Source organism: Larus michahellis, chromosome Z, assembly GCF_964199755.1.
Source record: "Larus michahellis chromosome Z, bLarMic1.1, whole genome shotgun sequence".
NCBI lineage: Eukaryota > Metazoa > Chordata > Aves > Charadriiformes > Laridae > Larus > Larus michahellis.
Window position 1 is genome coordinate 82,194,803 of NC_133930.1, and position 17,082 is coordinate 82,211,884.

At 40.6% G+C, this 17,082-nt stretch overlaps 1 long non-coding RNA gene across 1 annotated transcript in view; it reads left to right on the top strand.

Moving 5' to 3' along the window:
* The first annotated feature begins 405 nt into the window (after nucleotides 1–405).
* LOC141736035 (uncharacterized) overlaps nucleotides 406–17,082 on the top strand; it is an 87,322-nt gene continuing 70,645 nt past the window's right edge. The window contains exon 1 of the long non-coding RNA XR_012584887.1: nucleotides 406–544. This is a non-coding gene — a long non-coding RNA (uncharacterized LOC141736035). The remainder of the gene's footprint in view (nucleotides 545–17,082) is intronic.

The following is a 17,082-nucleotide window of genomic DNA, read 5'->3' on the forward strand; positions in this document are numbered from 1 at the left end:
GACTTAATAAAGTGTAACACAAGCCTGTGGGTTTTGTTCCTAATGTATTAAAATATAATTTTTTGTTGTAATTATTTTTTCACCTGCTTGATACGCTTAAGGACTCTGCTTACACAGTTACAGAATAAATAAAGCTGACAAACATTAGTGATACTGTCTTGTACGATGACGATAATTACAGAATCGCACATTGTAGAAAAATACCTGATAGACCTAAAAATGGTGTGATTAGATAAAGCTTTTAAAAACTGTTATTCATGTAAGTCTTTAAATATTTTACTATACTGCTTGCTCTCCTTCACAGATTTATTTGTTCCTATTCTCTATTTTTCTGCTGTTCACAGTGTTTGTAGGCTATGGCAACCAATCCCCTTGGGCTTTCTTTTGCTTTAATTTGCATAAACACAGGCACCATATGAATATTCAGTGAGTGGCTTTGCATTAAGTAAGTGCCCTTAATCAGCTTTTCAGTTCAGTTTTATTGGTTGCGTGCACAGTCAGTTATTTCATCCAGAAAACCTGAGGGTCCTACAGAGCTAACCAGGTAAGGATTGCAATTCGTGGATGCATTTAATGAAGGAGCGTTATCATTGATTGTATATAGATTCTGGGGATGGCTCAAAGATTGATAGTTTGCTTAGGGAGAGGCTGCGCCTGTATTTTTTTTTGTATTATCATCATCGTTGTTGTTGTTGTTGTTGTTGTTGTTATTAACCCATGATGGCCAGGTGGGCACATGCTTCTGTAATTTGCATAAACATCAACTCTTAATGAATAATGCATAAGGGTTATTTTAAACACCGGGCTCCGAGCGCGGCGGGCTGTGTAGCAGTGCAGTTTGATTGGCTCCGTGGCGTTTTCATCACCAGCAAATATTCCTATAACAAGAAAGCCACCGAAGAAGCTGAAATGAACATACGGTATTTGTTTTTTGAAAATGTCGGCTATTTTTTCAAAGAAAATCACACAGATCTCCCATCACACCCTCCCCGGCTATTAACGCTTCTCGCTTTCCATGAAAATTTTGTTACGAGCTTGGTTGTGGCTGCTTTTTGTAGCTTGGCCGGTGCCTGGGGTTGCCGGGGAAGGCATCAGCAGCTGTATTTGTCTTTAACTTGCATAAACATGAGCAACATGTAAATAAGAAGCCACAGAGTTGGTGTGCAACGTGCACCCCCCCATTCGCACGCTGGAAACCTCTCCGCTCACCTCCTTTTAAACAGGGATGCAATCTGGAAAAGGAATTAATTACACAGTAAATAAGTTATTTATAATGCTGGTTTGATTTTTCTGCTATGTAAGATGTCATTTGAAGAGGAGGGTGGGAGGAAGGGATACCTTTTCCTAAACTAAGGAGAGGCGATTAGGAAAGAGTTAATTGAGGACTCAGCACTTGGGAAACAAGGTATAGAGAGTCAAAGCTAGTCTATGTATTTCAATTACTGCAGAAAATTAGCATCGTTCTTATTCTTAGCTTAGTACTCGGCTTTTGTTAGTGCCTTGAAGTAAGCCGTTAGGGGATGAATTAATCACATCTAGAACTTGCTTGCTCCAAAGGGTTCCGATCTAGAAGCTGGTAGGGATGCTGGCCCTTGGGGGAGTCAGTGTCCCAGGCAAAATATAGCATATGTTAGCACTAACGATGGCCAAACAGAAAAGGAAAATCAGTAAGACAGAAGCATGATACACAATAAGAGTTTCGGCAAAAGTCGTGTTAAATACTATGCATAATCAGAGCATCTATGCGTTAAACTGAATCAACTATAATAATGCGTGTGTTTCATACACGATAACGAGGAGGTACTGATTTATCCATGGCTTCAGAATGTAGGTAGAACCTCTAAACCTGAAATAGGTGGATTTTAATGATGCCGCATTACTAAAATTACACATTACACTGACTCCGGGCAAGCTGGAGCAATGCGATACAGACGATGGAAGCTGATGTGTTTTCCACCACATAGTAATCTCTAATGAGAAGATACTGAATAAAGAATGTGTTTTCACTGCTAGTATCAACTATTCCTGTGAAGCTGGTGCAAGCCAAAACCTGGGGGAACAAACTAAAAAGCAAAAATGCCTTGTTTGGTTTAGTTGCTAGTTTTCTCGTTTGCGGTAATGTTATTTCTTCAAACAAATATTGCTGATATTTCTTAAGTGGCATTAAAGGAATATTTTTAGGATTCCTATCATGGGTCCTGCCAGGAGCATGTATTATTATTTGGCCTATTTGTCAATTTTTGTTCTACTTTTTCCCCTTAAATCATTTCAAAGGGGAAACAGGAAAGTGGATTAAAACTTAAGATTTAAAAATAGGAGAAAAAACCCAAAACTCTCTCATGATTAGATGCACCTATTCAAGAGATGTTACATTTCATGCAGAATTATTAAAACTAATTTTAAATTTACATCTCCTGCCAAGTACATTTAATTAAATCTTTCAGGTTTTAATAAGTTCACTGTGCATTTAATCATCAGTCATTAAATGTTTACAGCTACAATAAACACCAGGCAATCTGTAACACACTATCGGGATTTTAGGGCTGGCAGTTTTAAAAGAACATCCTTGCCCTAGAAACAGAAGACGTATCAAAGAAATGGCATGAAGGATACCTGTATTAATAAACATATTATTACCGGATGGTTATAGGATGCAGGACCTTATTCTACGCTAAGCCCTTCCTCAGTGTCTGGCCTTTTTCACAGTGAAAAGAAAATAGCTCGTTAATATCCTGATGACAGTTTTTCACCCGTGACTGTTGCCATTGCTGCTTAGGTGAAATTTCCAGAGGCAGTGTGGGGATTTTGCACGTAGGAAAGGCTTCAGGGCTTGGCCTTTGTCAGTCATTTCTGAACAGCAGAGGATGTCCTTGTTGGCTCAGCAGAGGGGAAGGGAGATGCTGCCTGAGGCATCTTCTGGAGGAAAAACAAAAGGGGGTGACGAGCACACCATAATTGTCCATAAGGAGGTATGTGGTGGGAAATGCTTTAGTGTCTTCTCCGAGAAAGGATGCTATGAAAGTCAGAAATCCAGTCCTCCATGCCGTGTGCTTGGAGACAACCATGACAAACTTGTCCCTCCTGTACGCACCCGGGCTCGGCCGAGCATCTCCGAAATACCCATTGCCGCTCTTCTTAAAAATACAGCAATTTTCTTTTCACCTATGACATGAAACCACCCTGTCTGGTGAGAGTGGGATTCGTCTGTTTTGTGCAAGCGGAATCAGAAATGAAACAGTGCCTGGCTTCAGAGATCTCGCTGGTATTCTTTTTTTCCCCTTTTCTTTAATTTTTTTCCCTTTTTTTTTCCCTAAGGGAAATAAATACTTATGGGAAGGATATCTTTAATAACTATGATAGGAGAGTGAACTTTGAACTCTATTCATCCTTAATTGCCCGGCAGGGTGGGCGAGCAATGTGTGTATTTTAATCCAGCTGTTTTGTAGGTTTTAATTGAACGGGCATAAAAAGGAGAAGGGAATCTGAATATAAATGTTCCTGCTTCCACCTTCTTTGCTCCTGCCATCCTCCTGACGGTGTACTCCTGCTTCTCCAGGCTGACCGCAGCGTGCAACAAAGCCTGTATTTCTGGTACTGGAAAAAGTTGTGGGGACAAAAAGGGAGCAAAGAGGCTTGTGGGTTTTCTGTATATATTTTAAAAAAGACAAAGAAACAAACTCTTTTTCATTTTTTGTTGCGAGTAACCTTTAGCCAGGCACAGTACTACTGGTTGTGGTTGCCATGCCGGGGAACCGTAGGACTGAGCCCTAAAAGGAAAATAATGTCTTGACATGAAGGAATAAATTAGGATGATGGTTGTCTCTCTCTCACCCCAGTTTTACACTAGTATAACACCATTGGCATCAGTGGTGGTATTGCTGACGTACCTTGAGGAAAGAAAGAAGAAAATCAAGCTTTCACAGTTTTCCTAGTGATAAAAGAAAAATCTTACGGATAGTTACTCTGGATGTGTCACTATAGCCCCTGGTACAAAGCACAGACTTGCAATTTGTGCAGCTCGAATTTATTTCACCTTTATGCATTCCCAAAAAGCAAAACTGCAATTACACCCAGCAAAGAGGTTTTTTCCCAACCATTTACCCACACTAGACCGCCTGCCTTCATGTATTTATATCCATTTAGCCTTCCGCAAACTCTTCTCTCCGTCAACGTCAAAAATCTTGGTATTTTTGAAGATGTTTTGCTGCAAACCACTGGTACTCAGGATTTAGAATGAAGGTGCTGACAGATTATTAAAAATAGAAAAATAGCTATAATGAAAAGAAGCATTTTTACATAATGAATGAGTTGTTAGCATATCCAGAACTGCAATGTGGATCAGACCCGTAGAATTATTGTTTCTTTAAATATCAGATGCTTGGGTTATTATTGTTCTCAGGAGCAAAGCAGAGCATATTAGAAAAAAAAATATATTTCAAATACGTGTTGGCATGATGCTACAGGAATAAAAGGCTAATAGCCCTGGGTGCTGTACAATCAATTTTTACACATGTGGAACAAGCATGTTTTCTACAGTAGAAAAAGAGAGAACAGTTCAAACTTTAGAAAGCGTCTACAGATATTTTCAGGTCATGTATTCTGTTTTAGTTTGGGATTTTATCTCATGGCTCTTGTTTTTTTTCTGGTTTGAGGGTTGAGGAGTGGGAAAAATACTGAAGGAGGTGTCATTCAAGTGTAATTTTCAAAGAGCGTTTAAAAACACCATTAGACTCAGCTTTCTGTTTTACCAGGAAGTCAAACAGAGATGTGCTGGGGTGAGTCTGAGCCAATGCATCAGAAGAATTTCAGTTTAGCAAGTGCAGTTTTTCATTCTTGGCTTGGCTACGGTTTGCCTGAAAAGGCTGGAGAAGTCCTTTCAGTGCCTGTGCTCTCCTCCCCGTGATCGTGACAGGGAGAGCTGCTCATCATTTAGCTTTCATCACTAAACACCTCTGGTGGGGCTTCATTGTACTCGTGGTTGTGTCTTTATGTCACAGAAGGGGGAACCAGTTGTTCTATTGATTTCATTTTCCTGGGAGGAGAAATGGAGGGATAGGTTCGTAGGAATTGTCACCATAGGCTGTCTGCTGCTCTCTGGCCCTTCAGGAATTATTAAGGAAAGATAATACATCTTATAACTCAGTCCTATGTACCAGTGGGCACTGGTACAGACATGGGGCTGGAGGGAAAAAAGGTGTTCCCACACATCTCCAGGCACCATCCTTGCCCTTCTCCAGGGAGAAATATCATCCTTCCAGCTCAAGGTGTCCCCAAGGGAGGATTTCTGTAGAAGGATCTTCCAGTTTTCCTCCACCCTGATGACCCTTCAGTGGCTTTCTCACAGGATTCTCCTCCCAGGGTGTTGGAAGGAGCAATTAATTCATCGTCATTCATCACTTCAGGGATGTGTAGAGCTGCATCATGGCTAAGTGTTATAATCATTTTAGTTCAGGATCACATGAATCATTTTCCAGTTTTGCTAGGGTCCACAGTTTATTCATTGTAAGCTGGTAGTGTCTTCGGTAACGAGTGGTGACTTCTCAGTCATAAGTAATGACTTTATTGCTATATAGGGCCTGGTGCCCGGCCCAGGAGATCTCGCAGAGTTAATCTCGCTGGAAAGAGGATTGGGCCCCATTGTGATACGAGTGCACAAAGTCCAGATATTTCCATAGCGGACAGCTCACCAAATAAATTTTAATCATGGTCCTAGGCTGATGCATGGAAGAGAGTCAACAGCAGGTAGCGCGCACTGTCCAAGGACTTAGGACTATCTTCTTCCTGAGCACTCGGCAATAGTAGAAATCTGCTCATACAGTAAAAACTGCAAGTGTGGCACATACAACATCGCATTTATTCACCTAAAGCACTCCAAAAAAATCCGATTCCTAAGTAGCCTTATATGTTTATGGTGTCATTTGCTATGTTTTCCAAATGGTAACAAAGTTTTTCCCAAACGTTGTTATTTTTTGGATGTATAGTATAATTGTACTGCATTACATTCAAAAATTATGTCTAAAATGCATCATTGGAGAGGTACAGAACATGATGTGCCAGGCACTAAATCAGTACGTAAGCCCTGACATCACATCATTAACAATTCTCCTTGCCACCATGATTTTGTTTATCTATTTATTTATATGGTTTCTTTTTTAACAAACTGAAATACGTCAATATTTCCTCTTTGCATAATGTTGTCGGAGTCCACATTTTATACAATAAAGGGAAGTACAATACAGATTTACCAATCTCTTTATTCATGATACCATAAATGAAAAGAAAACAAACAAGAAACCCATAAAAAATATTTAGTAGAAATATTTTTGCTTTACCTTTATTGTAAGGTTTGGCTTTAGAATTCAGCGTGACCTGTGTACTTCAGAATATTAACTTTTTCACGCAATCTCCTCCTGATTTTTCAGCACGGGAAGTGACTTAAGTGCTCTTATCACAAGTTTATTGACAAGAAACAAACAAAAAAAGCCCCAACAATAACACTAAAATACAGTATTGCCTCCTCGCCATGGCAGTTCCCATTGCTCCCCTCGCAGCATGGAAGGCTGAAGAGTGAATAATTTTAATGTCAATATTAATTATTTAATTATTGCTTGTGGTTTATTTGCTGTAGCTGAATTTAGGTAAAGATTCTGTGTACAAGGGACGAATACGCTAAGAAAAGCTAGAGTATTTCAATCTTCAGCATAGACGTCGGGAGAGAGAAGAAACCGAGGAATGTTTTCAGGAAAATTGAGGTTGTTAAGGCAGAGATCAACTTCCAGGTGCAAAATTCAAAATATTAGGGAGGAAAGGAAAAATCACCTATGTGCACCTCTTCTGAAGGCAAGTTAACAAAAATATAATCCAAAGTCAAGCTTTTAAACACATTTGTATTAAACAATTAAGATGTGCTGTCACGTGTGTGCCTTAGGACATTAGCTTCAAAATAATTTTGTAGCTTTTCTCACAGATTTTAAAAAGAGATTGCTGAATCTGAGGAGAAAATATATTCATTGATGTTTGACAGTAATCTGTGGAGTTTCTCCTACTTTAGAGAACAAAAACTGTCCTTCTATCGACACTGTTATTTAGCCTGCTGGATTCTGTAAAGGACAGATGATGCTTGGGAGATAGCTCTAAAAAATAACTCTGCCTATCTACCTATTTATTCTCTCTTTATGGACCGAATCCCAAACAGCATTAAATACTTGAAACCAATGCAAGCACCTTCAGAATCCAGACCTGTATTACTCAAGTGAATTGCTAGGGAAGACAATTTTTGATTCTCCAGCATTTCATCTATGCCCAGCCTATATTCTCCATGTGAAATTATGACCTATCTCCTGAAATATTACAGCTGTTCCAACACCAGCCACATGTCCCGAGCAAACAGACCAATCCGACAGGCAGGATAAGGTGTAAACTTTTAAAAATTAAGGTGATTCCCCCCGCACCTCATGGAGGTCTCCAGAGAGCAAAGAAGTAAATAGGGAAAACCACAGTGGCCTGAATTTTGGGGTGCTGAGATTGAAAAGAGGGGTGATTTCATATCATGTGGCCCACCCAAACTGATTTCCTGGGCAGTAAATGGTAAACGACAAATTTTCTTGCAGGTCGCAGAGGCCCAGCTCACAGCAGCATTGGTTCAATGGAGGGCTAGAAGCAGAGACCAGCAGGGACATTGGCAGGGACAGGGACCTGCACGTTTGGCTAATGCCCTCTGAAGGGGATGCCAACCAGCAGATTTCCCCTCTTGGATGAAAAGAAAGATAAAGAAAAGAAATAATTAAACAAAACAAAACAAAACAAAACAAAACAGAAGAGTCCCGCTGTGCCCAGACTCGTTGAGGAAAAAAGATTCGTTGAACCATATAGATTTTACCATATTGGTTGTCCTTCTGCCTTTTAGAGATATTTAGGTTTCCTGCAGGCTGGGGATAAACCTAAAATATCTTTTCAGCAAAGGCAAAGAAAAGGTGTCAATCTGCTAGGAATCACTTATTATTCATCTAATCTGCAATAATTCATCCATAAATCAGCTCCCTCTAAATATCATGGATGTATTTTTGGCAGCATGTAAAAGGCAAAGGTTGTGAGACTGGTAGTAGAAATGTTTAAAAAAAATCAGGGCAAATACAATGAGAAGAAAATAAATGTAATTTTATAAAGGAACAAAAAGTCCAGGACCCCAGCCTAAAATGAGGCATCAGCTGAGGTTGTGAGTGGCTCCTCAGAGGTACGTGTGGTGGGTTTTTTGCTGTCCATGAGACCTCATTACAGCACTGCACACAAATAGACCAAGTTTTTAAACAGCTTCAAATGTACCAAAACGGGCTGGCAATACTGAATATTCTCACTTGTAAAACAGGATGCTCAGCCTTTCGTTTGAGTTATCCACATATCATCAGAAATGTAGACGTGCATGGAGAAGGAGAGAGTGAGAGAAGCATTTCAGAAAATTGACAGCTTTGTGGATGAGTTGAAAGCAGAAGCAAGATATATTAAAAATACCAGAGAGAGAGATATGCATGGAAATACAGAGAACCTGGTGATTAAGGGTGTCGTTAATATGCTCTGACAGTAGGCATGCCCTGAGAGCGGAGGTATTTCAAATACAGACACTATAATGCTGGAAAGGTAAACACATATCTCTAGTGACTCCCTCATCAGGATTGACTAATTTTACCCCGATCATCCTGCAGTCAATGAAATGATCTGTTAAGCTGATTTCTGTGGTTATTCCACGGGCAGCACCGACCCTGAGATTTTGCTGGTCAAAGCTGCCTTAAGGAGCTGTGTTCCATCTTTTGTCTTTAAATATCAGACAGATAAGCTTGAGGCTGGGAACAGGGAATGTTGGATACCAGGACTGGAGGCGCTCGTGGTTCGTGTGGAGCCCCTTTGGAAGGAGCTCCTACCACATAGCCACTTCTTGGATTAAGTAACACCAAAGAGGCAAAGCTCGTGGTTTCTTGGCCCATTAATCAGTTCACTAGGGTAGCTTGCTCTGGTGGTGGATGTTAACACCTGCGGTCTTAAAGAACTGATGTATCTTACCTACCACAACGCGTCTACTCGGCTTAGCGAGGTTACGGGGGTAAAGCACATCAGTACATGGCTGATGCCTGCAGGCAATCAGATTACTGCCCTGAGACACCGGCTCTGATTTTCCTCCTTGCGCTCACTTTGCCCGCATAACAGAAAATGTTAAAAGCCTACAAAAATTATTCAGTCCTTTGAAAAAATCCTGCTGAATTATTTTTTGTGCCAAGCTCTCACAATCTGATGGTAAGACAGTGTGAACTGCATTAAAAAGATTTCCTTTCAATTTACTTTGTGTTACTTTCTTTTTCATTGATCGTTTGTTGGGGGGGGAGGGGGCAAACAGGAGTATCAGATTAATTTTCCACTCTGCCCTTCTGATTTCACTCAGTCTTGACCTTTTCCTTCTCCTCTCAGTGTTAAATAAGCCATCTCTGTGCTAAAAACCTCTGCCCCTCTAATTATTACTATTGCTCTTCTCTATGCAGTAACTGTTGGGCAGGATCAGACACACTGCTAGCCCAGCCATCACACAGCTGAGATAATTTTTTGGCATTTAACTTCTTCTCTTATTATTTGGTATCATTAATTCCACACTGGGGGGAGGGGTGTGTGTGGAAGGAGAGCGGGATAGATGCACTTCTGCTAAAACAGGTAACAGCTAATTTAGTTTCTGAGCTGACACAATATTCCATATAATAAGAAATAATTGTGTTTGCTGGGGAAAACAGTCCTAGCACCCAAGTGAGACACAAACAAAGTCTGTGCACTGCCGAGATCTTTTGAAATCCATCAGAAAGGTGACCTTCATCTTTGGATGCCAAAGGCGGAGACTAAGTGTTGTGGGGCAGGCTGGTAATAGCATCAGCAACTGAAATGTTCCATTTTTCCCCGATATGGGAGGGGATTAAGAGATTCCTTGACCCAAATGTAAAAAAGTGGACATTTTGGCTTCCTAAATCTTTTCCCACCTTTCCTCAGATAAGAGACAAACTGATGGCCATAGCCTCCAACGGTTGTTGTGGAGTTGTTACAATTGTCGTAGCCCATGGCAGGGGGGTTGGAATTAGATGATATTTAAGGCCCCTTCCAACCTGAACCATTCTATGATTCTATATATAGAAATATGAGTTATGTACAGTAATAGCTATGCAGAAAAAAATACTGATTCAGTGCAATTACCTGTGGTTGCTTACCCTTTGGGTCCCCTTTAGAAGACGCATGTATCACCATTCACGAACTCAAAGATCTGGGTGAATTTTGGCTCGTGACACATTAAACTTGTATGATCACATCCAGATTAGTGAGTTCTGAATCCTTTCGCATGCATACAGCTGTGCTTTGTATACACTACCCTGCTTCGTTCCCCTCGAGCAGAATTAACGAGACAGTGTTTTGAATCCAAGCAATTTAGATACCATTGCAGGAATACTTCCAGCTCCCCAGCCTAAGAGAGGTTTGCCCTATAATTATACCTAAAAGTGCTTATTTTGCTCATCCTGTTTATGAAACTAATGACCAAGCTGAAAATGAGAGTTACAGGGAGGCTCTCTTTTCCTCTTCAAAGAGCAGGATGATGTGGCAGCTCAGAACTTTTTAAAATGCCGATATTGTTGTCACAAGCCCACTTATTACAGTGAATAGCTTTATAATATAATATTATTATTTTACAGTCAGTTAAGACATTTATTGAAATTAAACAAGCGTCCCCAAACAGCTGCACAATAGGCTCTTTAAAACCACTTAATGTTTAACTTCTGACAGGATGCTGTGTTCTTGCAATTTAAAAGTAGTTAACAGATCTTTTCCTTATTGTGTATTAAAAAGTTTACTCTTTAGCTGAGAATATTGTGATAACATTTTACAGAAAAGGCTCCAGCACCACGTTCAATGTTTCTCCAGAGCAGGCAATGTGTGCATCGGCACATTGCAAACATGTACAGCACAGTGATAAATACAATCCCAGCCCAAATCTCTATATGGAGATCTATTTCTTTGACTCCTGGAGCCTGTGGACAGTTTCGTTGACAACAGTGGTTTTATCGGATCAGAAGGTGAGAGTAATGGAAGTATTGGACGACTTTAAAAAATTGCACTGTGAAAAAGTGTCCGGTAAAACAATTTCTGGCATTTATTTTCTTTTTAATGTAGTTGTTGATATTGTTGATGGTACACTGACACTGATCTTTCGTGCCTGGGCTTTGGCCATTCTCCAACATAAGCAAGTATTTGTATCACACGTTTTGAGCACAAGCACATAATCACGTTGAGTTTGACTTGTAAATGCATACAGGGAAATCCAGTGAAACCTGTTCATGGTGACCAGCTTCTAAACTCTCTTGTTGAGCTAGGAAAATACTGACCTTATCAGAACTCCTCATGTCACATAAGTGGAAGCAATTTCCTAAACAGGCCTACTGAGTAAAAACTTGGAAAAAAAAAAACATAGAACCAATTATAGATGCTAACATTTAGGTTTTGAGAGTTGTTAAGTTTCTCACTCTTTTCTGTGCCCAGCTGTGAAAACTGTAGGCGTAACGTTAGCCACATGGCTGGAAACTAGGCACTAGGATCCTTCTCTTCCAGTGTCATAAAATAACAATTTGCTTGTGGTATTTGTGGGTGGAAGTCCTGCTTGGGTTGTGTTTGGCTTCGCTTTGGTGCCAGCTCTGCAGCTAAGTCAATACGGATTTTCATAACGGAGAGAAACCCTCTTGTAACGAACTCCAGCTCATGGCTGTGAAAAGCGTGCTCTGTTCACAATGAAATATTGCACAAGCCCCAACCATATAAACGACGATAATAGTCCCAGCAGCTACAGCTCATCTTTAGAAATAATAAAACTGAGCCACAGAAAATAACTTCAGTTAATGCTTCTCCGCTGTAGTGGGCTTAAATGTAAAGGTATTTTCCTTTATTTTAATCCTCAGTATTTTCCCTTCCTGCTCAGTATTCGCAGGACTATATTGTTTTCTTTAACATAAAAAAAAAACCCCAACTTCTATTTAGCTTGCATTCTTAATGTACCATCACATACTGTTGTATCATATTATATAGACGTCACACTAGTTCGATACAGCAGTGTTAGGTATTACTACAATGTAATAGTCTGGTATTTTAACTGTGAGATCTCCATCGTATTGCATTAGTGCCCTTTGTCCTATTAATCTCATACTATTGGAGGGAAAATCAATAGGGAACTGTGAGTATGGTCTGCTAACACTTTCATATCCTATTGGTGCTGTTTTTAATTCATGATGTGCTATTTTGTGTATCTCGTGGAATTTGAAACACAGGAAGACAGAACAGGATGGAATAGCCATTTATATATAAACACTTTCTGATTAAAAAGAGAAAAAAACCAAACTGATAATGCAAAGCAACCTCAAAGTTACCTTAACGATCTCTGAATACTTAATAAATTGCTGGCTGACATTCTGGAAGTTACTTTTATATTATGAGGTGTTTGTCCTTGGGGTTTGGCGCTCGCATCTGTCAAATCTGGGCCATTTCAAGGGTGCACCACTGGATAATGTACTTCCTTCCACCCAGCTTTGCAGCAATAGCAGCCTTCAGAGGGGTTCCTCTGGGGTCCCTCAAAATCATTACCAGAGGTCAAACGAGTGTCGTGGAGACTATGGGTAGTGGCCTGAGATGGGTAAGAAGGATCTGAAAGGAGGGATCTCTCCTGTCCCAGCAGTGGGAGCCCAGTGGCACCTGATGCAGGTCCCCAGAGCAAGTTCAGTGCTTAAGTGCAAGGTGTCTCGTAAAAAGTCTGAAAGAATCATAGAAGGTGTTGGGTTGGAAGGGACCTTTAAAGGTCATCCAGTCCAACCCCCCTGCAGTCAGCAGGGACATCTTCAACTAGATCAGGTTGCTCAGGGCCTCACCAAGCCTGGCCTTGAATGTCTCCAGGGATGGGGCCTCCACCACCTCTCTGGGCAACCTGTCCCAGTGTCTCACCAGCCTCAGTGTAAAGAACTTCTTCCTAATGTCTAATCTAAACCTGCCCTGCTCTCGTTTAAAACCATTGCCCCTCGTCCTATCGCTACATGCCCTTGCCAACAGCCCCTCCCCAGCTTTCCTGTAGCCCCCTTTAGGGACTGGAAGGGGCTCTAAGGTCTCCCCGGAGCCTTCTCTTCTCCAGGCTGAACAACGCCAACTCTCTCAGCCTGTCCTCACAGCAGAGGTGCTCAAGCCCTCTCGTCATCAATCAGAATGAGAAGGGTAAGTGCAAAAAGCACTCAGTTTTGCTCATTAAGCACATTTCTATAAGTTTACGGCGCATGAGAAGTGTCAGACCTGTACAGCAGCTCCAGCAATCCTGTAGTGTTATACCGATGTTGCTGCTGTCGCTGATAACAGAATTTAGGCTTATTTCACCCATCATCTTCGCTGGCAGCAGGACCCTTTTTCAGTGAGAAGCTGCCACTTTGCCTAAGCTGGGCATTGGCCCTTCTCCCTAAGAGTTCATACTTACGTGCCCTGTTTGCTTGACTGATTACAACATCTTTTTTTATGTAAAACCTACTGTGCATTGTATGGAAGTTTGCATTCAAGTTGGGGGCCTCTTTTTCAAAATATTTCCCTTCATGTTCATCTACATTTCAAAAGATTGGCAAATGCTGTTAGAAAATCCTGGAAATATAAAACATTTTGAGTATTTTTGTCATTTGGAAGTGTGATTTAGGCATTTCTCTTATTGGTTTGTGCCACTTATTTGAAAAAAAAATCTTAGAGTTCCTGTGGAGCCTTTTATTTGCTTTTTTTCAAATAAGCACAGGTTTTGTGCCAGGAGGCTTTGAAGAGAAAACTCTAAAGGCTCGGTCCTACCCTTTTCTATGCTTTGGGGATTAAATACCTTGAAAAACGTGATGATAAAGGGGAGCAGGGAGATGGGATAACCAAAAGAGAGGTGAGGGTGAGAGGTGATTTGATTTGGGAGAAGACAAACTGGGTAGAGGCGGAGAAAACAAAAGGGGGAAAATGATTGATGAGAAGGTTAAGGAGAGGTTCTGTGCTGTGATCTATCTTGTGTTATACATAGGAATATGCCTTATCTTGAGAGCAATACATCCACAGAAGATGTTTGTATGTGAAGCAACTGTAGAGACAGTTTCTGATTATATAAAAAAGGAAATGATTACTACACGGCCATTGCCATTAATGCCTTGACAGGGCAATAGTGAAATCAGCAGTGAAATTTCATAGAATCATAGAATTTCTCCTAATCTGTAGCCCTCTGGTACATTTAACTTCTCTCACTTAAATATCTTCACTGTGTGTGGGGGGGGTTTGATAAAAATCTTTAAAATTGTCTGAAACCAGGCAGTGAATGCTTTTATTCAGGTACAAGGATGACTTACTCTACTGCAGATAAATGGAAGCGCCTCATCGTCCTTCAGGCAGATGTCGTCAAAGCAGAGCAACATCTGCTATGAAAGAACGCTTTTGGTGGAGGCATATCTTGCTGCTGAAGGGCTCTCCCTCTAGCAACCAGCATCAGCTGTGATGGTGTTACCCCAGGTGTCTGTGTCTCCCCCGCGTTCTTCATGGGATGCTGCTGAGAGGTGAAACCTTGCACCTCTGGAAGGGGATGGATTCACTTTGCACGTGCCATCGTTGTAGCTCTGCTTGGAACAAGGACCTTGAAATATGGTGGTTTTTCTTCTGCGACAAAGACAAAAGAGCTTTTTGTGCACTTTGGAGGATCATTAGCTTATGAAAAAGGGAGTCTGATGATGGGAGAGAGCCCCCGGAGCAAGCATTTATCTGTAACACACATGGTTTCACATCATGTTCGACCTAGTCAAGCTCAGGCTCGTACTGGGCAGAGGGGACAGCCGTTGCACTCTTGATCTTGGATATTTAGTGGCATCAATTTTAAAACAGAATTCCCCATTCCTTTAGGGGGGGCAAACATCTTTTAGCTGCACACAGCCTTTCCCCCAAACTGTATTTTTACCTGAAATCCCCATCTGATACACAAAACTGTGGCACAGCAGCGTTAGCTGTAAGCTTCACTCGGAAATTAATGTCCTTCAATTCAAAAGGGTCTTTAAATATTATAAACCTATATTTAAATAATCCAAGTGCATGATTTAGACAGACCACTTCAAGCATCATCCCTCAGTTATTCCTGGTCTTTTTTTTTTTTTTTTGCTCATAAATGATTATTCATTACTTCAGTGCATTATAATAACCCTTGGATAACTCAGGGCTCCGTTAATCCGGGCATTGTGCATGGAAAAAAGGAGGTGGAGAAAAGAAAAGAAGAGAAAAAAAAAATCCAGCCCACATTCCTGAGATCATACCACATAGATGTGAGGAATCTACATGAAATAAGCCTAAATAAAAGGTTTAAATGAATTGTTATTTATAATAGGTCGTATTTTTTATTCAGTTTCCATCTTCATCACAGCAAACTTCAATCGAAGTCAGTGAGAACCTGACCTGATAAAAAGAGTCTTTGTGTGTGGTTTATCATTGTGTTATCTGAACATGTCACAAACACTGAGGAATTGAACCTGATATTACTGGCATAAGGAAGGTATTACTTGTCCTGCCTTTGAGGGAAACTGGAAACACACTATTGAAATGCTCTCTCTACGAAAACGGAGTATTTTGTAGCAGACAGAGAAATACAATATTTGGCTTCCAGCCATTTGCATTAAGAATTCCAAGATTTTTCCTCCTTTATAAGCTTGGCTAATTTTAAGTTTTTATATTTATATAGACAGAAGAGATGGTAGTCTCAGCCACCAAAGCATTAAAGTGGCATCTCAGAGGGAAATACTTTACCGCTGTGTATTTTCCTTTACTAATTCCTCACTCATCACATTATGCCCCAAACTCATGATGCTATTTTTATAAAATGGGTCCCTACTTTTTCATCTGAAAAACACACAGAAAGTAGGTGAGGAAATCAGTAAAGAGGTATAGCTATCCCTTTGACATTCCCTGGATATTTGCTGTGCTTAATTGTTGAAGAGACAACCCAAAAGTGGCCAACACCGAAAATCAGAATCATTGCCCTTGGATATTAATTGATTGCTTCCCATTCTGGGTTCATGGTGGGTTTTGCCAGTTTATGAGGAAAAGTGAAAAATACCAAGGACTGGCATTAAGTCCAAAACGGAATAGTTTTTGTGCAGAATGCCAGCTCCAAACATACCTGTACCGTATGCACTGGACTGTGCTCACCCTGGGTTTGCACAGGTTTCATTCCAGTAAATGGATGTCCTGAGATGACAGTACAGAGAAGAGAAGTTTGGAGAAGCTCAGAAAGACACAAGAGCCATCCTTAGCAGTTCTGCTCAGAGATAAGCGTGTGGATAAAAGAAGAGCAGCGTCTCTATGACGCATTTCTGTTCACTTTTTGGCGATCTCATCACGGCCACGGTGTTTTATTGAACAAGTCCGGTGCTTTCTTTCTCACACTATGCAAAACCAGTTTCCAATACCTTGTTTATTGTTCATCCCAATCCAAACACTGGCTAACAAAGAGCAGGGTAAATAATGAGAAATTCAGCATCACTTGTGTAAGGACACAAAAATATATGGAAGACCAGAGTGCTAGAAAAAAAATCCAAACAAACAAAGAATGCTCTAATTTGCATAATGTAACATAAAAAAGGAAAGCAAGTATTGGAGGGGGGGGATGAGAAGAGGGGGATCAGAAGATGAGGTATGGTTCTGAATCTGCTGAGGCAGACTGGCCAAGGGAAAAGGACTCACCCTCCCTCTCTGGGGGGAACCTCTCGGTTGCAGGAGAGGGATCTTCCTGATGCAGTCCTCTGATAAATTTTCTGGAATAAGAAGATAATTTAGATCTCTCAGGCTTCTGAAATCGTTATAAAACTAAGACTTAAGAAATATTTAAAAATGTAAATAAGGCATTTCATGGATTTCTCCGTGGTTGCAGAAATGAATTATTCAGTATCAATTATAAACCAAATATTAATGCTGAGTGAATAATTCACAATTAATATTTTATTCAGTGAAATTAGCTCCTTTTGCTGCTTGTGGGATACCTTAATTTTA